Source organism: Vipera ursinii (genome assembly GCF_947247035.1).
Source record: "Vipera ursinii genome assembly, chromosome: Z".
Lineage (NCBI taxonomy): Eukaryota > Metazoa > Chordata > Lepidosauria > Squamata > Viperidae > Vipera > Vipera ursinii.
Genome location: NC_139517.1, coordinates 57,007,938 through 57,030,769, shown reverse-complemented (window position 1 = coordinate 57,030,769; position 22,832 = coordinate 57,007,938). Strand labels below are relative to the sequence as shown.

The following is a 22,832-nucleotide window of genomic DNA, read 5'->3' as shown; positions in this document are numbered from 1 at the left end:
GCCAGTCTCTTCTTAAAAACTTCCAGTGTTAGAGCATTCACCACTTTTGGAGGCAGGTTGTTCCACTGGTTCAGGAAGTTTCTCCTTAGTTCTAGGTTGCTTCTTTCCTTGATTAGTTTCCATCCATTGCTTCTTTTCCTGCTTTCAGGTGCTTTGGAGAATAGCTTGACTCCCTCTTCTTTGTGGCAGCCCCTGAGATATTGGAACACTGCTATCATGTCAACCTTCACCCTTCTTTTTATTAAACTATACATACCCAATTCCAGCAACCATTCCCTATATGTTTTAGCCTACAGTCCCCCAATCATCTTTGTTGCTCTTCTCTGTACCCTTTCCAGAGTCTCGACATCTTTTTTACATTGTGGTGACCAAAACTGGATGCAGTATTCCAGGTGTGGCCTTACCAAGGCATTGTAAAGTGGTATTAGTACTTCACGTAATCTTGATTCTATCCCTCTGTTAATGCAGCCTAACACTGTGTTGGCTTTTTTGGCAGCTGCAGCACACTGTTGGCTCATATTAAAGTGATTGTCTCCTAGGACTCTGAGATCCCTCTCACAGTTACTACTATTGAGCAAGGTACCACCTATACTATATCTGTGCATTTGATTTTTCCTGCCTAAATGTAGAACCTTACTTTTTTCACCATTGAATTTCATTTTGATAGATTTTGTTCTCAACATCCCCATAGGCAGAGGCAATGGCATAGTAAGTGCCTGAGACAACCTTAGCAGATACATTTGAATTTGGGTCCTTTATAGAATCAGTAAAATTGTTTTCAACTTCTCCAGAAGCCAAAATTAATGAAGCTGTTGAGCATTCTGCAAAGTTATTCTGTGTACTGTGTTTTTAGCTAGTAACAATATTTATCAGAAAAAATTAAGTCCCACAGTTATTTCAAAGCTACTGATTTTGGTAACTTTGCACCAAAAGGAGAGAATCAATCCAGAACTATAGAGAATTTTTCTATCAGTGAAAACAATTAACCAGTGAAACAGCTTGCCTTGAGAAGTTGTGGATGCTTCATCATTGGAAATTTTTAAGAAGAGACTCAATAGCCACTTGTCCAAAATGATATAGGGTCTCTTGCTTGAGCAGAGAGTTGGAATAGAAGTCTTCCAAGGTCTCTTCCAATTCTGTAATTTGTAGACTGTGTATACCCTACAAATATAACTTTCAGTATATTCCTGATTGGCACAAAGCTGGCTGTCTAACTCCATGCAGCCATTTTTAGGTGTTCTATGATTATGCAAAGGGACGTGGTGGCTCAGTAGGTTAGGACGCTGAGCTTGTCGATCAGAAGGTCAGCAGTTTGGCGGGTCAAATCCTGAGTGCAGAGTGAGTGCCTGTTACTTGTCCCAGCTTCTGCCAACCTAGCAGTTTGAAAGCAGGTAAAAATGCAAGTAGAAAAATAGGGACCACTACAGTTGGAAGGTAACAGCATTCTGTGCGCCTTTGGCATCTAGTCATGCCAGCCACATGACCACAGAGACGTCCTCGGACAAGCGCTGGCTCTTCAGCTTTGAAACGGAGATGAGCACCAGTCCCTAGAATCAGAAACGACTAGCACACATGTGCGGGGGAACCTTTACCTTTTACCTATGATTATGCAAACATACTTTATCAAAGACAACAAAACATTTTTGTAGTAAAGCAATAAAACAAGTCATGAACATCTAAATATGATGCTCAAGTCATGATCTTTCCAAAAATTATTCCCTATACAAACCTATATTTTTTTTTACCTTAATGCAATTATATATCTCAATCATGGTTAAAGTGGGCCCATTATATTGGTATAACAAAACTACACTGACTCAATTATTAAAATAACTAGAGTAAATTCAGTTAAAGAAAAAGGGTTCACATCACTATTTATTCTCATAACATTTATTTATTCAATATAAGTATAAAAGCTATAAATAGCAGTTTACCCAATGACAACGCTGGCTCACAGTTATTGGTTTTCCCCTCCCCTAATAATTTTATAGATAAGAAGCTTCATAACTAAGGCTGCATGCATTCTGCCATCTCTGCATGACAGCATAATGATTCCTTATATTAGTTGTTACCAGGACATGTATCTCTGGGTCATAAAAGCCATACCAAATAGTCATTGTAGTGCTGATGGTTAGATTAAAGATATAGCATCTCAGTCTCTGTGTCCTAGTACCATTTACATTCAGAAATTCATAAACCCCAATAATCTATTCAGGCTTTTTGCTATTATAAAAGAGATGTCAATTTGTGATATAACTATGAGGTATCATTGTTATGAATGTGTCCTATAAGCAATTTGAAATCTCCTTACTTCAATTCTCAAGCTAACAGCAGCTGTTGTGTTTGTGAGGGAGATCTAATACTGCATTTAACCCAATTTGAAATCCCCATTACAACAGTGTAATCACATTTGGAGCAGGGATATATTGTTTCCCTTGAAAATTGTTCAGACAGCTTACAGGCCACTCCAGACTTTGCATCTTTAAATATAGCATTGTTGTTCTTATTTTGCAAACAAAGCAGTCAGTTGTATAGCATAATGACCACACCCAACTAGGTAAGTTTAGCATTTGGCTAAGAATAGGATCAGATATATTCAGAATTCTAAAGAAGAAATGTTGTAGCATCACAGCTCTAAAACCCACAAGGAAACATCTGAAACTGTTGTAAAACAAAAAAGAATGGAAAATGGTAAAGCTGGAGATAATTAATAACAGAGCCCTGTCAGACACATATTTTTGTGGCCATTAAGTGAATGGGCAATTGCAGGAAAACATGTTAAATCACAGATCATAAAAATGTTATGCCTCAATTGATTTTTTTTATATTTAAAATGCCAGGAAACTCATAAACCAAGTTTGTGTAATCACATTCAGTAGTCACCCTTGAACCTTTTTATGGCTCCCAAAACCAAAGCAACAGATTTAATAAGGTTACTTCAGTGCTTTGAAAAATAATTTTGATCCATTAAAAACATTAAGAAACATTAGTAGTCCTGGGAAAGCAGCTGTAGTCTGATTTTCTTCCATGTCCAAGAGTGTTTGCAGACAAGGTTAATAAATGGAATTAAAATTAAAATAATAAAAGTCAAGATGGTGGCCAGTGGAATCAAAGCTCCAATCATTTTTACATTTGATGGTCAAATGGCAGCCATCTTGACTTTTTAACCTTACCTCAAAGTTACCTCTGTCTATAACCTTTGTAATTGTAGTCACTTTCCTAGGGCAATCTTTAACCTGAAAAAGGTTGGCTTTTCTATCTGAAAAAAGTTCTGTTAAAGTTGTTTCTCAGAAGATGGCACTGTGGTCAACAAGGTCAACTGCGGTCATCAAGGCATGTTGTAAATAATTCTAAATAGGGTTCTAGCTTTAATTGATTTGATGTCTAATAATGAAGATGTCAAAATACCAACTACTGGATTATCTGTTCCTAAACTACTAGTTAAAAGACTGCCAGACCATGTTTCTTCCTCCTTAAGAAGAAATGCTAAGTTCCCTCCCCATGAGGGATTCTCATTGCAACAAATCATTCTTTTGCAAACAATACATAGGCCTGCAATTAACCATCCAAAGTTAGACAGTTCAGGCTTTTGAATTTTTTTCATTTCTACATCTCACAAGGACCCATCGAAATGACAGGCATGATGTGGCTGTCAGGGAGGATCCTTTTTTATTTTTATTTTTTTATCTAATATTATTAGTCACTAGACATTGCTTATTGAAAAAAGTATCATCTTAGTATCCTATGATTAGTATTCATTATTTCTAAAATTTCACTGCTTGCAGAAAAGGTACTAGGATTAGAAGAAAATATGCAGACACCCATAAAACAGCATTCATCAATAGTTTTTTTTAAAAGAAGCACAACCCAGCATTCCTGCCACAGGAAGAAAGTATCCCAGACTTCCCTAAGGGAAAAAATAGACAAATATTGGTGATAGGAGATTCAATTATTAGGAGAATAGAAACTATAGTATATAGAAAAGACAGTCAATTTAGGGAGGTATATTATCTCCCTAAGGGACGCGGTGGCTCAGTGGGTTAGGACGCTGAGCTTGTTGATCGGAAGGTCGGCAGTTTGGCGGGTCAAATCCCGAGTGCCGTGTAGCAGAGTGAGCGCCTGTTACTCGTTCCAGCTTCTGCCAACCTAGCAGTTCGAAAGCATGTAAAAATGCAAGTAGAAAAATAGGGACCACTGCAGTGGGAAGGTAACAGCGTTCCGTGCACCTTTGGCGTCTACTCATGCCGGCCACATGACCACGGAGACATCCTCGGACAAGCGCTGGCTCTTCGGCTTTGAAACGGAGATGAGCACCGGCCCCTAGAGTCGGAAATGACTAGCATGCATGTGCGGGGGAACCTTTACCTTTACCTTTATTATCTCCCTGGACCAAAAATCAAAGATGTAACTGAGTTCCTTACTAAAATAATCAACCTCATGGATTACTACCCCTTTCTTCTACATGTGGAGACCAATTATACAACAATGAATCTGAAAACAATAACAAAAGATTATGAACATCTACCATTTTCCCCCCAAAATAAGTCCTAGCCTGATTTTTACTTGTGCACCTAATTTAAGTCCTACCACAAAAATAAGCCCTAGTTAAAAGCCTGCTCACTCCATCCCACCGAATGGTTACTCGCTGCACAAGGAGGTGAGGAGAGGTAAGTGGGAGGGTGGAGCTGTCCCATACGCCCTGCACTCATGCACTTCAGGGCCCATGCACCCATTCCCACCATCTGCCTTGCCTCACCTTGTGGTGGGATGGAGTGGGTGGCCGGCCGTGTGGGCTCCTGCCCTACCTCATCTCATTGTGGTGGCACCAGGTCTCCTCTGCACCACTTTGATGTTCCCTCCTGATCTCCCCAAGCAGACACATTAACAGGGGATACCCAGAGAAGAAGCTCCCCAATGCAGCACCCCAGTTCCTGCAACCTGCACCTCCCATACCCCTGGGCAGGCAGGCATTCACTTTCTTGTACAGTCCCTGAGGGTCTCCCCTGTGCATCCTCCCCATGGCTCCAGTAGAAGCAGCAGCAGCAATGGCAACATCCCCTCTCCTCCATCACCCTTTGCAGACTGTCCCCCAAGCATTGCCCGTCCTAGTCCAGGCACTGAGACAAGTCCTAACCAGCACATGAGCCAATGAGCTCATTGGCTGGCTGGCTGGCTGGCTGGCTGGGCAGTAGCCAAAAGTGGAGCTTGAAAGGCAGCGGTGGGGCATGGCCCAGCAGCAGCAGCAACAGCAGAATCCCCCCTGGGATAACCCAGCCAGTGCCAGCTGCATACTATTTAATTCTAAACACCCAGACTGCAGCCTCAGTGGGGTTAAAAGAGATGGGTTCTGCCTCACACTTGCAGCTCTGAGGGGAAAGTAGTGGCAGTTGCGGAGTGCTCCTCTCATTGTATGGCCTGCCCCATTGCAGCCACATCCTGGGCAGTAAGCGAAGGTGGAACTTTGGTGGTCACAATGGGGCAGGCCAGGCAAGAAGTGGATTGCTTCACCACTGCTGCCACTTACCCCTCGGAACTGCAAGCATGAGGTAGCACCCAGCTTCTTTAAGCCTGCTGAGGCTTCGATCTGGGAGCTTAGGGTTAAATATTGTACAGCTGGCATTGGCGAGGCCGTCCCAGGGGAATTTTGCTCTTGCTGCTATTGCTGGGCCCAATTTCCAAGCGCCCCCTTTGCAAACAGATAAAGCTTCCAGTCTCCATCAGCTCTCCATTCGGGCAAAAAGTGTTTGGGCGCCTATGGGGTGTTTAGAAACAGAGCTCTCTGTGTCCAAGTACCCCATAGGCCACAGATACTTTTTGCCTGGATGGAGAAATGACAGAGAGGAAACTTCATCTGCTTGCAAATATGGTGCTTGGGAACAAAACTAATCGCTCCATTCCCATGTGTCCCATTTGCAAGCAGAGGAAGCTTCAAGTCTCTCTTTGAGCAAAAAGTGTTTGGGCGCTTATGAGGCACTTGGAAATGAAGTGATTCATTCTTTTTCCAAAAGTCCCATAGGCGCCCAAACACTTTTTGTCCAGACGAAGAAATGACAGAGACTGAAAATTTAATCTGCTTGCTAATTGCTCAGTTCCCAAGCATCCCATTTGAAAGCAGATAAGGCTTCCAGTCTGCCTTTGGGTGAAAAGTATTTGGGTGCCTATGGAGCATTTGGAAAGGGAGTCCAAAAACATTTTGCCTGGGCAGAGAAATGACGGAGACTAGAAGCTTCATCTACTTGCAAAAGGAAAGAGTATGGCAGGTGGAGGGAGGTGGCAGGGGAGACTTGCATGGCCCAGTCCTTCAGCTTCTCCCACCTGTCTGTGCTGCTCTCCTCCTTGCCTGAAGGTGCGTTCCACCAGCATTGCCCTCACCTCACCTCCTGGCAAGCCCCATAAGCCACTGCAGCCATGGGCAAGCAGACAGTGGGATGGAGTGGGTGGGTGGCCACAAAATAAGAAATGCCCTGAAAATAAGCCCTAATGGGAATGGGTCTTTTTGTAAACAAAAAAAAAGATAAGATCCTATCTAATTTTGGGGGAAACATGGTAGGAAAGAAAGTTAAAGAATTAGGAACACAAGTGTTATTTTCATATATACTTCCAACAAAAGACCAACAAAGGATATTTGAAAAAAACTACTGGTTTAAAAACTTGTGTCATCAACAGAACATTGGCTTCCTCAACCATAGTCTGCATTACCTATATGAAGGGCTACAGGCAAGGGATGGAATGAATCTCACAAGAACTGGAAAGAATATATTTGACTGTCTCATCTTATCAAAAGAGCTCCAAGCTAAAATTGAGGGGCAGGATCTTCATTACCTTTACAACCTAATTCCAAGCAAAAACCACTAGATAACCAACCATATAAGGAGGTAGTGAGTAAAGAGAAAGAAGAAATAAAAAAAGAAATGAAGAAGAGAGCGATGGGAAAGATGGAAATCCCAGTTACAAAGTAGGAGATATAAGAAACATACCCAAGACCCATAATGTCTCAAATGTCTATACAATAAGGCTCAAAATTTAGGGAAACAAAAAGGGTGAATTTGAAGTATTAGTACATGAAGGTAGATATGATATAGTTGCCATTACAGAAACATGGTGGGATGAAATTCATGACAGGAATGTTCTCTTGGAAGGAAACAAACTATTCAAAAGAAAAATGCCTAACAATAGAGGAGATGGAATATAAAAGATCACTACATCTCTACAGAAATACACAAATACACAAAACCTCCTAGAATCCATATGGGTCAATATAAAAGTGGGGGGGGGAAATGACATTGCCATAGGCATATACTACAGGCCACCCAACCAAGCAGAAGAAGTAGATGAACTCTTTGCTAATCAAGTAACAAATGTATGTAAGAAACATACATTTAAGTAGTAATGGGAGAATTTAACTACCCTGATACCAGCTGGGAGACCAACTCTGCAGCAAGTGGGAGATCGAACAGATTCCTAACCAGCTTAGCTAACAACTTTGTCATCCAAAAAAAAGTTAGAGGAGGGAACTGGAGGAAAAGCTCTAATGGACCTAATTCTTACTAATAGAGAAAAAGTGGTAGAAGGTGTTGAAGTTGTTGGAAGCTTGGGCAAGAGTGACAGTATTATATTGGAAGTCAAACACAAGCAATACAATATAATATAATCCAACCAATGTCTTAACCCCTTCATGGATTAGTTCATGTCATAGTGAAGGGGCTTGTGTAATTCAATGAAGCTATGAGCTATGCTTTATAAGGTCTTATCTTGCGACGATAAGGATGACGAAGTCTAATTACTTCGCTGCCCTCATCGTGTCCACAGATAATCGCCCGGCCGCCCTGTTTAGGGTGACTCGCTCCCTCCTTAACCAGGAGGTGAGGGAGGATCCCTTACAGGGACGAGCTGAGGAGTTTAGTCATCATCTGGCGGACAAAATCGCTCAGATCCGGACCGGTCTGGACTCTGACTGGGCAGAGTCTGATGTGGAGGAATCGGACGGTCTTGAGCATGTTATCTGGACTGAGTTCGATCCTGTTTCCCCTGATGATGTGGACAGGGTCATGGGGAGGCTGAGCACCACCACCTGTTTGTTGGATCCGTGCCCCTCCTGGCTGGCTTATGCGGCCCGGGAGGAGACACGAGGCTGGTTCCAGGCAGTAATAACTGCTTCTTTGAAGGAGGGTGTCTTCCCTGCCGCCTTGAAGGAGGCGGTGGTGAGACCCCTCCTCAAAAAGCCTGCCCTGGACCCAGCTGTTTTAAATAACTATCGTCCAGTCTCCAACCTTCGCTTTCTGGTGAAGGTTGTTGAGAGTGTGGTGGCGCATCAGCTTCCTCTGTTCCTGGAGGAAACTGATTATCTGGACCCGTACCAATCGGGTTTCAGGCCTGGACACAGCACAGAGACGGCATTGGTCGTGCTGGTGAATGATCTCTTGCGGGCTCGGGACAGGGCCTGTTCCTCTGTCCTAGTCCTATTAGATCTCTCAGTGGCTTTTGATACCATCAAGCATGGTATCCTACTGCGACGTCTCACGGGGTTGGGAGTGGGAGGCAGCGTTTTACGGTGGTTCTCCTCCTATCTCCTGGGCCACTCGCAGTCGGTGTTGATGGGAGGGCAGAGATCGACCCCAAGGCCTCTTGTTTGTGGAGTTCCTCAGGGGTCAGTTCTCTCGCCCCTCCTGTTCAACATCTATATGAAGCCACTGGGTGAGATAATTCACGGTTTCGGGGTGGGGTATCTTCAGTAGGCTGATGACACCCAACTTTTTCTTTCCACCCCGGACCAACCCAGCGATGCCCTCGCCATGATGTCCCATTGCCTGGAGGCCGTCCAGGTCTGGATGGGGAGAAACAGGCTTCATCTCAATTCTGCCAAGACTGAGTGGCTGTGCATATCGGCATCTCGGGTTAACCAGACCATTCCACCTTTAATGATGGGGGTGAGGTGTTACCCCCCATTGATAGGGCTCGCAACTTGGGCGTCCTCCTTGACTCCCAGCTCAATTTTGAAGACCATATAAGAGCCGTGACCAGGGGGGCTTTTGCCAAGGTTCACCTGGTGTGCCAGTTGTGACCCTACCTGGACTGAGATGCCCTATGCACAGTCACTCATACGCTTGTGACCTCCCGTTTAGACTACTGCAACGCTCTCTACATGGGGCTGCCCTTGAGGACCACTCGGAGGCTTCAGCTGGTGCAGAATGCAGCTGCACGAGTTGTGATGGGGCTTTCCCGGTACTCCCATGTATCACCTCTACTCCGCGAGCTGCATTGGCTTCCGGTTGCCCTCCGGGTGAGATTCAAGGTGCTGGTGATGACCTATAAAGCCCTAAATGGCTTGGGTCCGGGATATCTGAGGGAACACCTGCTGCCAGCATCAAGTTCCCTTCGTCCAGTGCACTCCCACAGGGAGGGTCTTCTCAGGGTGCCACCGGTAAAAGATTGCTGGCGGGTAATGCCCAGGGGGAGGGCCTTCTTAGTGGGTGTGCCTGCCCTCTGGAACCAGCTGAGGACTGCCCCCAACCTCCGTTCATTCCGCCAGGACCTGAAGACCTGGCTCTTCGAGCTCTCTGGCCCAGGCTAAGAATTTTAATTTTAATTTTAATTTTAATTTTAATTTTAATTTTAATTTTAATTTTAATTTTAATTTTAATTTTAATTTTAATTTTAATTTTAATTTTAATTATTTTAATTATTTTAATTATTTTAATTTTAATTTTAATTTTAATTTTAATTTTAATTTTAATTTTAATTTTAATTTTAATTTTAATTTTAATTTTAATTTTAATTTATTTTAATTTTAATTTTAATTTTAATTTTAATTGGGGTTTTTACTCTTTCAGGGACTGTTATAATCTTTTTAATTGTTTTTAATTTTTGTATTTCTTGTTTTAATTCCCTGTAAACCGCCCTGAGTCCTTTGGGAAAGGGTGGTATACAAATCCAATTAAATAAATAAAATAAAATAAATAAATATGCCATGCAGGGCCACCCAAGATGGACAGGTCATAGCAGAGAGTTCTGCCAAAACATGATCCAATGGAGAAGGAAATGGCAACCCACTCCAGTATCTTTGCCATGAAAACCCCATGGACAGTACCAAAAGGAAAAAAAAGATATGACGCTGGAAGATGAGCCCCTCAGGTTGGAAGGCATCCAATATGCTACTGGGGAAGAGCAGAGGGCTAGTTCTAGTAGCACCAGAAAGAATGAAGCGACTGGGCCAAAGCCAAAATGATGCTCAGCTGTGGATGTGTCTGATGGTGAAAGAAAAGTCCAATGGTGTAAAGGTTTTTTCTCCATAAGAACCTGGAATGTAAGATCCATGAATCAAGGAAAGCTGGATGTGGTCAAACAAAAGATGATGAAACTGAACGTCGACATCTTAGGAATCAGCAAACTAAAATGGACAGGAATGGGTGAATTAAATTATTAGATGACCATCAGGTATACTACTGCGGGCAAGAATCCCTCAGAAGAAATGGAGTACCGTTCATAGTCAATAAAAGAATAGGAAAAGCAATACAGGGGTAGAATCCCCAAAATGACAGAATGATGTCAGTTCAAATTGAAGGCAAGCCATTCAGCATTACAGTAGTCCAAGTCCATGACCCAACCATCAGTGCTGAAGAGAATGAAATTGACCGGTTCTGTGAAGCCCTACAGCACCTTATAGAACTAACACCAAAAAATGATGTCCTTATCATCATGGGGGATTGGAAATGCTAAAGTAGGAAGCCAAAAGATTACCGGAATAACAGGCAAGTTTGGCCTTGCAGTACAAATGAAGCAGGGCACAGGCTGATAGAATTTTGTCAAGAGAATACGATGGTCATAGCAAACACTCTTTTCCAACAACCCAAGAGATGGCTCTACACATGGACATCACCAGACGGTCAACACAGAAATCAGATTGACTACGTGCTCTGCAGCCAAAGATGGAGAAGCTCTATACAGTCAGTAAAAACAAGACCAGGAGCTGACTGTGGATCAGACCATGAACTTCTCATTGCAAAATTTAGGCTTAAACTGAAGAAAGTAGGGGATGAATATACAGTATTTATTATTTATTTATTGAATTTGTATACCACCCTATTCCTGTAGGACTCAGGGCGGTTTACAGGGCAGTTAAAACCATGAAATACAAAAATTAAAATCAATTAATACAATTAATTAAATTCAAGCCCCAGAAGTAAATCTAAAACCCAATTAAAATTAAAAACCGCTCAGTCTGGGCCAAACAGCTCAAAGAGCTAAGTTTTCAGGTCCTGGCAAAATGAGCGAAGGTTGGGGGCAGTCCTAGGTTCCGTAGGTAGTTGGTTCCATAGGGCAGGTACACCCACAGAGAACGCCCTTCCCCTGGGAATAACCCATCGGCATTCATTAACCGGCAGTACCCTGAGAAGGCCCTCCCTGTGTAGAGGTGACAAATAGATTTAAGGAATTAGATCTGGTAGACAGAGTGTTTGAAGAACTATGGATGGAGGTTCACAACATTGTACAAGACATAGCAACTAAAACCATCCCCCCCAAAAAAAAGAAATGCAAGAAAGAAAAATGGCTGTCTGAGGAAGCTTTGCAAATAGCTGAGGAAAGGAGGGAAGTGAAAGGCAAGGGAGAAAAAGAAAGATACGCCCAATTGAATGCAGAATTCCAGAGAATAGCTAGAAGAGATAAGAATGCCTTCTTAAATGAACAGTGCAAAGAAATAAAAAAACAATAGAATAGGGAGGACCAGAGATCTCTTCAAGAAACCTGGAGAGATGAAGGGAACATTTCATGAAAAAATGGGCATGATAAAGGACCAAAATGGCAGGGACCTAACAGAGGCAAAAGAGATTAAGAAGAGGTGGCAAACTACACAGAAGAACTATACAAGAATGAGCTTAATGTCCCTGATAACCACGATGAGGTGGTCACTGACCTCGAGCCAGACATCCTAGAATGTGAAATGAAGTGGGCCTTAGGAAAGCTGAGCAACAACAAAGCTAATGGAGGTGACAGTATCCCAGCTGAGCTATTCAAAATCTTAAAAGATGATGCAGTGAAAGTGCTACACTCAATTTGCCAGCAAATTTGGAAAACTCATCAGTGGCCACAGGATTGGAAAAGATCAGTTTACATTCCAATTCCAAAGAAAGGCAGTGCCAAAGAATGTTCAAACTACCGCACCATTGCTGTCATTTCACATGCTAGTAAAGTTATGCTTAAAATCCTACAAGCTAGACTCCAGCAGTATGTGGATCAAGAACTATCAGAAGTACAAACAGGATTTTGAAGAGGCAGAGGAACTAGAGATCACATTGCCAACATAAGCTGGATCATAGAGAAAGCTAGGGAGTTCCAGAAAAACATCTACTTCTGCTTCATTGACTATGCTAAAGCATTTTATTGTGTGGATCACAACAAAGTGTGGCAAGTTCTTACAGTGATGGGAGAAATCTATATGCCGGTCAAGAAGCAACAGTGAGAACTGGACACGGAACCACTGGTTGGTTCAAAATTGGGAAAGGAATCCGGTGAGGCTGTATACTGTTGCCCTGCCTGTTTAACTTATATGCAGAGCACATCATGAGAAAGGCAGGGCTAGATGAATCAAAAGTTGGAATTAAGATTGCCGGGAGAAATATCAACAACCTAAGATATGCATATACCACTCTAATGGCAGAAAGTGAAGAACTAAAAAGGCTCTTGTTGCAGGTGAAGAAGGAGAGTGCAAAAGTTGGGTTGAAACTTAACATTAAGAAAACCAAGATCATGGCATCTGGCCCTCTCAATTCCTTGCAAATAGATGGAGAAGAAATGGAGATAGTGACAGATTTTATTTTCCTGGACTCCAAGATCACTGCAAATGGGGACTGGAGCCAAGAAATTAAAAGACGCTTGCTCCTGGGGAGGAAAGCCATGACACATCTAGACAGTATACTAAAAAGCAGAGACATCACCCTGCCAACAATAGTGCGTATAGTCAAGGCCATGGTTTTCCAAGTTGCAATGTATGGCAGTGAAAGTTGGACCATAAGAAAGGCTGAGTGCCAAAGAATTGAAGCCTTTGAACTATGGTGCTGGAGAAGACTCTTGCAAGTCCCTTGGACTGCAAGGTGATCAAACCAGTCAGTCCTAGAGGAGATCAACCCTGACTGCTCTTTATAAGGTCAGATCCTGAAGTTGAAACTCAAATACTTTAGCTACCTAATGAGAAAGAAGGACTCACTGAAGAAGAGCCTTGAAGTGGCTGACAGACCACTCAGAGACAGCTGGCAACATTAACAGGGTTTATTCAGAACAGGGCAACTAGGTACAGAAGGTTCGGCCTTTTATAGCCAGCAGCTGGCTGGCTGGTCCAATCAGCAGCCGGTCTTCTCCCGCCTCGACTCCTGCTCCAATCAGCTTCGCGTATTGTTTGACAGTTCTAGCTCCTCGTGGCTGGTCGGCTCTGTGTTGTGTTGACAGCCGAGAGCTGTCAACCGGTTAGCGCCTGCGCTTTGCCGGGGAGTTTTGACAGCTGTCAAAACTCCCGCGTGTTCGGCTGTCAGAAAACTTTACCTCATAACTAACTATCGTTAACATATTAGTGATAACTATTTACATATAATACACCCCTTCCCCTTCCCCTGGATTGTTTCCGCCCCCCTGTAGTTATCTGTTGCTGCCTTCCCATTCATAGTCCTGGAGGTAGGCAGGTGCTCTCCTGGTTCGGCTGGAGCGTCATGGGGGTGTCTCATTTTCCGGCTCCCCTTCCCCCTGCGGTAGTGGTGGCATTGCGTCCTCATAGGGTGGGGTCGGGTCATCCGGTATGGAGGTTGGTGTGAAGGGTAGCTGTTCTGTTTATTGCAAATGGTATGACAACAACAACTTTTATTGATTAGCCCTTGGGCCATATCAAAGTACAAAGTTCCAGCAACAAACCGTCACCAAAACTAGATAAAAGCAATCCGAAATGGAATTTGATAAAATACAATTTAAAATGGAATTAAAATACAATTTAAGTTAAAATAGTAATAAAATGCAAATTTAAGATATAGATAAAATATGGAAACATTATATTTCGGAGTCGCCCTTACAATCTACCCCAATCAGTCCCACATATGCAGATCTTAACTGGATCATTTTGTTCAAATACTGTGCCACATTGGATGTTATTTTCAAGTTCTGGCCGGACATAAGGTAAGTTATTTTGATATGGGGATCCCAATGGGTCATTCGTTTGGTATATAGACCAAGATACCTGTCTCTCACCCTCTTATACAAACAACAGTCAAATAGGATGTGAGCCAGGTCCTCTACCTCTGCCGCTCCGCAAATGCAGAGACGCTCATTGTACGGTATAGCATGAAATCTCCCATATCTGACCATTGTGTCAAGCTGTTCAAATCTTGCTCTCGTAAATATCTCCCTAAGATGTTTTGGGAGTTGTGACTTCAAATAACTGTCCACTTGAAAAGTACATTTGTATTTACTCAGCCATTTCAAGTTACCCACCTTACTAAGGAGAGCTATATCAGTTTGTGCTTCTATATCCTTAATTCTTTGGGCAACTCTTTTTTTAGATTGTTCTCCTGTTACGCAAGAAACAGGAAGGCCACAGCTTCTTACAAAATTAGTTAGTTTGGTGATCCAGGAGATTTGTGATTGTAGTTTTATATGCTCTAGTAGGCATAATTTGGGGAGTCTATCAGTCTCCATTTCATTAACTTTGCACCAGTAGTTATAAGCTCTAATTTTAGATAATGCCTGAATTGTATGGATTCCCAATTCAGCTCTAACTGCTGCAGCAGATGTTCTTGGATCTACACCCGATACGCATCTCAGATGCTGGGACTGTGTTCGTTCTAAAGCTGTGGTTGAATAAAGACCCCAAATTTCTGCTCCATACAAGAGCATTGTCGTAACCTTAGCCTTATAAACTTTGAGTAGTGGAGCTAGGGACCCTGGGTAACTATGATTCTTTAGTTTGAGCAATAAATTCAAACGGGCTTTTGCTCTAAATGTACTTCGTTGATGATGGCAGGCCCAAGATCCAGTCTTGGAAAAAGTTACTCCCAAATATACAAAGGTATTAACCTGTTCAATTGGTTCACCGTCTAATTGCCACTTATGTCTCTGATGGTTTCTTCCAAACACCATTATTTTCGATTTGGATTTGCTAATAATTAGGGAGTTATCCTGGCAATAAGAGCTGAATCTTCTTAATAGCCTACGTAATCCTACTTGTGAGTATGATAATAAAATCATATCATCAGCATAAAGCAAGCTGTTACAGTAAGTATTTAGGATCATCGGCATGTGTACCATGGTATCCTTCATTAACCCTGGCAAATCATTGATGTATAAATTAAATAATAATGGGGCCAGGATACACCCTTGCCTTATCCCTTTATTTGTGTGAATCCTATTAGTCAGGGCCCCATTAACCCCATACCGCACCCTCAAACAGGTACTTGTGTAAAGGGCTTTAATCAAAGCCAGAAGTCTGGGTTCTATTTTAAGAGATGTCAATTTACTCCATAGTACGTCTCTATTTACCATATCAAATGCTGCTGTAAGGTCTATAAAAGCAGCAAACAGGGGTCTCCTCTTATAGGCATATTTGGCAATTAGATGGTTCAAAACAAAGCAGTTATCAATAGTAGATCTGTTCTGTCTAAAACCTGCTTGTTCTTCTGTGAGGATGTTGTTTTCCTCTACCCAGATTTCAATTCTGTTCAAAAGGTACCTAGCATATATTTTTGCTACAATGTCAATCAGGCTGATGGGCCTATAATTACTAGGATCCTTTTTATTCCCTTTTTATATATAGGGACAACTATTGCCATCTTCCACCCGTCTGGTATATGGCAGGTGTTATTTATGTGTGTAAAAAGACCTGCTAATACAGGGCCCCACCAGTTGGGAAATTTCTTAAATAATTCTGCTGGTAAAAAATCCTCGCCTGGGGCTTTATTGCTCTTTAAGCTTTTAATGATGGACTGTATCTCCTTTTCTGAAACTGGTGGCCAAGGGGGGAGGGTTCTCGGATTTACCAAATCACTGTTTAAAAATAATTTCTTTACCGGTTTGGTGGGGGCAAACAAGCACTGATAATAATTCTCCCAGTCCGCAGCAGAGATTGGTATGTCAAATGCAAATCTCTGTTCCTTCAGAATACCTGCTACAGAGTGCCAAAATAGTACTGAATTATGACTTCTGGCAGCCAACTCAAGTTCTGACCAGATTGAAATGGCAAAACGTTTTTTCTTTAATGTTATAGTTTTTTTATATTCCCTTCTTGTGTGCAGCATCTTAGCTTGTATATGGGCAGTAGGATTCCTCTGGGCAAGCCTCATGGCTGCCTTCAATTTCTTTTTCTGTCGCTGGCAATCAGGATCAAACCAGCAAGGTCTACCCACTTGGGCTCTTTTTGTAGTAGGTTTAGCTGTTAGGTGTTTCTTCAGTATGTTACACAGATTGGAGAATGCATTGAAGGCTGACATCCAGTCAGTAGTAGATGACTGTATTGTTCTAGCCCACTTAGTACCATTCTCTGTTTTAAGGCATTCTAATATTGCCTTAGTATCAACTTTGGCCCAAATTAACCTTTTATTTTGGGTCACCTCTACCTTTTTGGTGAGCCATCTGTCAGCCATGTTATATGGTCTTAAATCTGAGCGGCCTCGCAATGTCACACTTACAGGCTGATGGTCGCTATTGTCGCTAAGGTGTACTGTGACCTCTGAGAAGAGGTCAGCTTTATCTCTAGACACACAAAAGAGATCCAGTACACTACTTGAATTGGCTGAGTGGTATGTATAAGGCTATGTATAATTCTTGTCCTTACCTCCCAAAATTTGGAGATTACCCTTAAAAATTAAGGAGACTAGGAGCAGGCCAGCGGCATTACTTTTACAGTCTCTTGAGAGCCACTGAGGATGGTTATCAAAGAACTCCCCTGGGATTCCCTTCTTCTGGGCAAGCTCATACAGAGAGGGACCCAGTCTAGCATTCAGATCTCCTAATAATACCACTATGGCCTGAGGGTACAGTATAGATATATCTTCTAAAATAACTTCCAAGCCCATCCAATATTCAGAATTATAGTGCTGGGATGTGCTTGGAGGAATGTACACATTTACCAATATTAACTCAAACTGGTCATATTCAAATTTGACAGCTAGAAAGAATGGATACTTATCTTCGTTATATAATTTCTCTCCCTGCCATTGCAACTCTTCCTTTATAAGAATGCATAGCCCACCAGAGGGTCTCCCTTTGTTCTTTGTTTTTAGGGCTGGGGAGGCCCATCCCTGAAAGCCTGGCAATTGTACTGGTTCATCCACTTCAGTTAGCCAGGTTTCTTGAAAGGCTATTACGTCAAATCTAGAAAGAAAGCTCATTAGTCCACTATCAACCATCCTTTTCCAGCCAGCTATGTTCCAGGTCATCAACTGTATGGGGTTCTCAGAAGCAACGTGGTCTGACTTGGTTGATTGGCTAGATGGTGGAAATGCCAGATGTCAACTTGACAATGGAGCTGGGTCAATATCATCTAAGCTTCCCATATAAACACAGTTGTTGTGAGGTTCAATATTTCTCCTCGTGGGTTGCAGAACTTGTTGTTGCTCCTCTATATCTCGGTTGCCAGTGTGCCTCTGCTCTTGCTCCAAGAATGATTTTTTCCCCAAAGAGCAGGTACTCTGGCTTAAGTCAATAAATGTAGATTTATGTCCATTTTTGGAGGGGCATGGCTGAGGGTTCATCTTGTGGAGAGATGTTGTGGGAACTTCTAAATCAAATGAGGATGGAAGCTGGATTATGTCCTTAGTGTTTGTCAGCTTAGGGGGCACTGTGTGATGAAGCCCTTTGTCTTTCAGTTGTTTCTCAGAGGCTGGGTCAGTCAGTGCAGTTACTCCACTCTCAGCCTGTGTGACAACACCTTTTTTTACTGTTGAGGTAAAGGCAGATTGTTGATTAAATATCTTGTCACAAGGTTGCGTGTTTAGTGGATCCAAATTAAATAGAGGCTTTGCTGTAGATTGGGTTGTTGTCAGTGCCTCTTTTAGGTCGTCCAATCTTTGAATGATGTTAACTTGCTCAGGTTCTGGCAATGCACTGAATAGGTCAATCAACATTTCCTCTGGCACATCCTCAGCAGTTCCTGCAGCTGTGGGTAACACAGTTCGTATATTGCTTCTTTGCTTTCTCAGGGTCAGTTCAGTTGCAGCAGCCTCAGGCTTAGTAGTGTGAGGGCTGTTGCAGCCTAGATTTAAAGCGACAGTTCCCTCTTGGTGACGCTGTTTCAGGAGTGGGCACACTTTTTCTGAGCAAAAGACCCTTATTGGAAATATAGAGAAAAAGCTCAGAAAGGGCTTCATTCTGAAGAGCATGGAGGGAATTGTGGGCTGCTTGAATGATAGGAGAATTCTCATACATTGTGTTCTTGCTGGCAGCCACTCTACATGTAGTAGATCTATCAGAGTGGATTCACAGCGGAGCAGCTGGCTCAGGGACAGCCTAATAGCTTTTCTATTGCTCCAACGCCCTCTATTTACTCTCTTGTCATAAATTTGCAAAGTAACCTGGTTAGTTTGCAGACTGTAGTTATATTGGTCATCTCTTAGACCTTTGCCTGATTGAGTGTTTTCTCTGTAGGTGTTCAAATTTTTGGGAGGAGAACAAGGTCCTTCTCTACTTTCACCTTCTGAGTTAGCCATCCCATGTCTGTCCATGGTTATCCTCCCAAGTCCTTCCACAGTATTTGGGTGGCTCCTAACAAACTCTGCAAAAGACTCTTTCAGACAATAAACCTTATCCATGACAATTGACAAGAGATTATATATTGAGTTTACAGTTTGGGCTGTAAGCAAGCATTGTCTAGAGAGGAAGTCTGTCACATTTTCCCCCTTCAAATTTGCTACATCTCCCTCCTGTGTAAAAGAGGCTGTTGCCAGATTCCAAGGAGGGGAGCCATTCTCCAAGAGGGAGGAGGACAACTCCACGTGCTGTCTGCTCTCCAGTTCAGTTTGTAAGTCCCATTCTGATGAGTCACATAAATTAAATTTATCTGATAAGGTGCCTGCGAATGAGTTACTTACTGGAGCAGACTGTCTCTTTGCAATATAATCCTCCATTTTCTGCTGCTTCAAAGGCTTGGATATACTTTCTGCTGCAGAGTGCTGTCTCTTCCTTCTTTTCCCCATTCAGGTTTGTTAAAACAGGTTTAAAAATAAGTTTAAAACTATGGTTTAAAAGGTTGAAATGGGTTAAAAATGGGTTTAAAAAGTTTAAAAGAGGTAGGTTAAAATACAATATTAAAAGAGGTTAAAAAGTTAAAATAAAAATAAAGTAAAATAAAATAAAAACTTTACTTTTGGAGGAGCTCTTTACAGCCTTTGCTGCCTCTCCACCATCTTGGCTCCGCCTTCCCGCTGTTCTGTTGGTGGTGGGGGTGTGTTTTCCGGTTTTCGGGTCTGGAGCTGGTCGACGTGTCGTCGTAGCTGGCCCTCAGAATCTGTGTGTACGAGGTATGAAATGGGTCCCGTTTGTTTTATTATGACCCCTTGTATCCATTTCTGGTTGCTGGAATAGCTCCTAGCCCAGATGGTTTGACCTGGTGTGAAAGTTCGTGGTGGTGGTGGTGGGTGGTTCTGGGTCAGCGGTTGCTCTGTCAGGATGCAACCGATCTAATCTTGTTATTAGTCTCCTGCCCCACCTGAGTTCTGCAGGTGATTTGCCCGTGGTGGTGCACGGTGTGGTGTGCTGGGCCAGGAGGAATTGGCTGAGCCGCCATTGCCAATCTCCTTTTATAAACTTTTTTAATGCCTCCTTGGTGGATCTTACCATAATCTCTGCCATTCCGTTCGACGATGGGTGGAATGGCGCTGATGTAACCAGTCTAATAGAGTTCCTCATAGCGAACATCTGAAATTCACGAGAAGTGAATTGTGGTCCATTATCGGAAACTATGACGTCTGGGAGGCCGTGTGATGCAAAAACCCTCCTAAGTTCTTGTATGGTGGAGTTTGTAGTTGTTTTATTGAGGGGGACCACCTCGAGCCATTTTGAGTAACTGTCTACGATTATCAAGAAACTCTGTCCCCGGATTGGTCCTGCGAAATCTAAGTGGATGCGGGACCATGGGGTTTTTGTGGTCTCCCATTTATGGACTGGGGCGTGGGGAGGCTCACCTCTGGTTAACTGGCATGGGTAGCACCCCCCAACGTGGTTCTCTATGGCCTTATCAATGCCTGGCCACCATACATAGCTTCTACCGAGAGACTTCATTTTTACCACCCCTGGGTGTCCTTCGTGTAGGGTTTTGAGTGTTTGCTGTGTGTTTTTGTTTGGTATCACCACCCTGTTTCCCCATAGGAGGCAGCCTAGATGGGATGTTAATTCTAGTTGTTTGGTGAAGAAGGGCCAGAAGTCTTCTTCCGGGCACTTAGTTGGCCATCCTGCAGTGACCCAATGCAGGACCCTGCTAAGGATTTTGTCCTTAGCGGTGTTGACTGCTATGATCTTGGCTGAGAGAGGGCACTCTGGTAACTCTGATATAGCTAGTATGTTCCCTGCAGAGGCTGGGTCCGGGTCCTCTAGTTGTATAGGGAGTCTGCTCAGGCAATCAGCATGTCCTAGTTCTCTCCCTGGTTTGTGTATCAGCTTGTAAGAATATGCTGATAAAAAGGTGGACCAACGCAGGATTCTAGGGGATAATATTTGAGGAGTTGTCTTATCCCAAGTAAATATGCCTAATAGGGGTCTGTGGTCGGTGAAGATTGTGAAGGGTCTGCCATAAAGGTAGTCGTGAAACTTTTTCACGCCTGCGACGATAGCCAGTGCCTCCCTGTCTATTTGTGCATAATTTCTTTCGGCTTTGGACAGGGTACAGGAGTAAAAAGCGATTGGTCTTTGCGTGCCCTCCTTGTCCAGGTGGCTTAAGACGGCTCCTATTCCGTACGGGGAAGCATCGCAAGCGATGCAGACAGGAACGTCCTCTTTAAACAGGGTGACTGTGGAGCTGTTGCAAATGATATTTTTAAGTGATTGGAAGCTGTTCTCGTGTGTCCTAGTCCAGGACCACGGCGTGCCTTTATCTAATAATCTATGTAGAGGCTCTGCAATTGTAGCCTTGTGAGGTAGGAAGGCGTGATCAAAATTTAATAGCCCCAAGAACGCCTGGAGTTCTTGTTTGTTCTTGGGGCTGGGGGCTGTTTGGATGGCCTTGAGTTTTTCGTTAGTAGGGTGGATGCCCTGGGCGTCTATTCTGTACCCCAGGAATTCCGTAGAGGGAACTCCAATGGAGCACTTTTCCCTTTTTAGCTTAAACCTGGCTGTTCTGAACCGCTCCAGAACAGCTGACAACCTGTCAGCTAGATTGGCTTCTGTTTCACCGGCGATGAGCACATCGTCAAAATAGGGGGAAACCCCGGGAATTCCCTTCAAAGTCTTTTTCATTATGCTTTGAAATATTCCCGGGGCTGCCGAAATGCCAAATTGCAATCTTTTTACTTTAAATGCCCCGCGGTGCGTGATGATTGCCTGCGCGTCCGCGGTTTCTTTGGTTACAGGCAATTGCAAGTACACCTGCGTGAGATCCAGTTTCGCAAAGATGGTGCCAGAGCGGATGGAGGCAAGGACGTCTCTCACCGCTGGAACGGGGTAAGTGTGGGCATTGAGCGCTAGGTTTAGGGTAGCTTTATAATCAGCGCATAGTCTTATTTGCCGGTTAGGTTTGATGGGGGTTACTATAGGGGTCTCTCAGCTTCCCCCTTCGGTAGGTTCTAAAACCCCTAGCTTAAGGAGGCGTTCCAGCTCGTCCTCAATTTTCTTTTTGAGGGTGAATGGAACCCTCCTGGCCCTAATCCTAATGGGTTGTATGGTGGGGTTTAGATTGAGGGAGATGGGTGGACCTGTATATTTCCCCAACGAGCCGTCGAAGTCGTCTGCATATTTACTGCAGACGGCTTCGAGGCTTGAGGCCTGTACTGAATTGACGCCGGTAATGGCAATGCCTAAGGGGCTAAACCAGTTTAGCCCTATTAAATTGGTGTGATCCCCTTGTGTAACTAACACTTCTAGGGGGCCCTTAAATTTTTTGTACTCGACCCAAACTTGGGCTTTACCCTTAAATTGTATAGGGGTTTTCTGGTAATCAGCTAGTTGTATGCGCGGGGGCTCTAAAAGTATTGCTTTTTTGCTGCGCCGGCAGATTTCCTTGTAAGTTTTCAAAGAGATTAGGGTTACTGCCGATCCGGAGTCGACCTCCATGTCGCAGGTGACTCCCTGAAGCTTAGTTTTGATTTTTACTTTAGGGCTTAAGTGGTGGACCCTGTCTACCGCCTCCACTAAACTTCCCGGGATCTTTCCCTTACTGGCTTGGTGGGTGCTCGTACCTGGCGGGTTAGCCTCCACTTCGTGTAAGTTGTTGCAGGGGCGGCTTCGGCAAATGGGCTTGATGTGGCCGGCCTTTCTACAATTGTGGCACTTCACATTTTGGAATCGGCAGTTGGCCCGGGCATGGTTGCCCCCGCAGATGGCACAGTTGAAGCGTTGTTCCCTTCGTGGCGGGATGAGGGTCCTTGGTTTGGGTCGGTCGTTGTTGTCACTTCATCGGGTTTGCCGCCTCTCCATCCGGCGTTGTAGTGCGTCGGTGTCTGTCAGGTCTATGGATTCGTTGTCATTGCTGAGGGTCGCTTCATCCTGATGGATGCTTCCTTGGGGTTCAGGTGTAGCCCGGGCTAGGGTTCTCCTGTGGTTGTCTTCATAAGCCAAGATCTCCCGGGAGACCTCAGTGAGGGTCATATCTGGTTTAGATGTGATCTTTTTTTGGAGACGTTCGTCCCTCAGCCCGATGACCACTTGGTCCCGGA

General features: G+C 43.5%; 1 protein-coding gene across 1 annotated transcript in view; it reads right to left on the bottom strand.

The window, feature by feature from the left end:
- DDC (dopa decarboxylase) overlaps nt 1–22,832 on the bottom strand; it is a 185,545-nt gene that overhangs the window by 87,126 nt on the left and 75,587 nt on the right. The window lies entirely within an intron of this gene.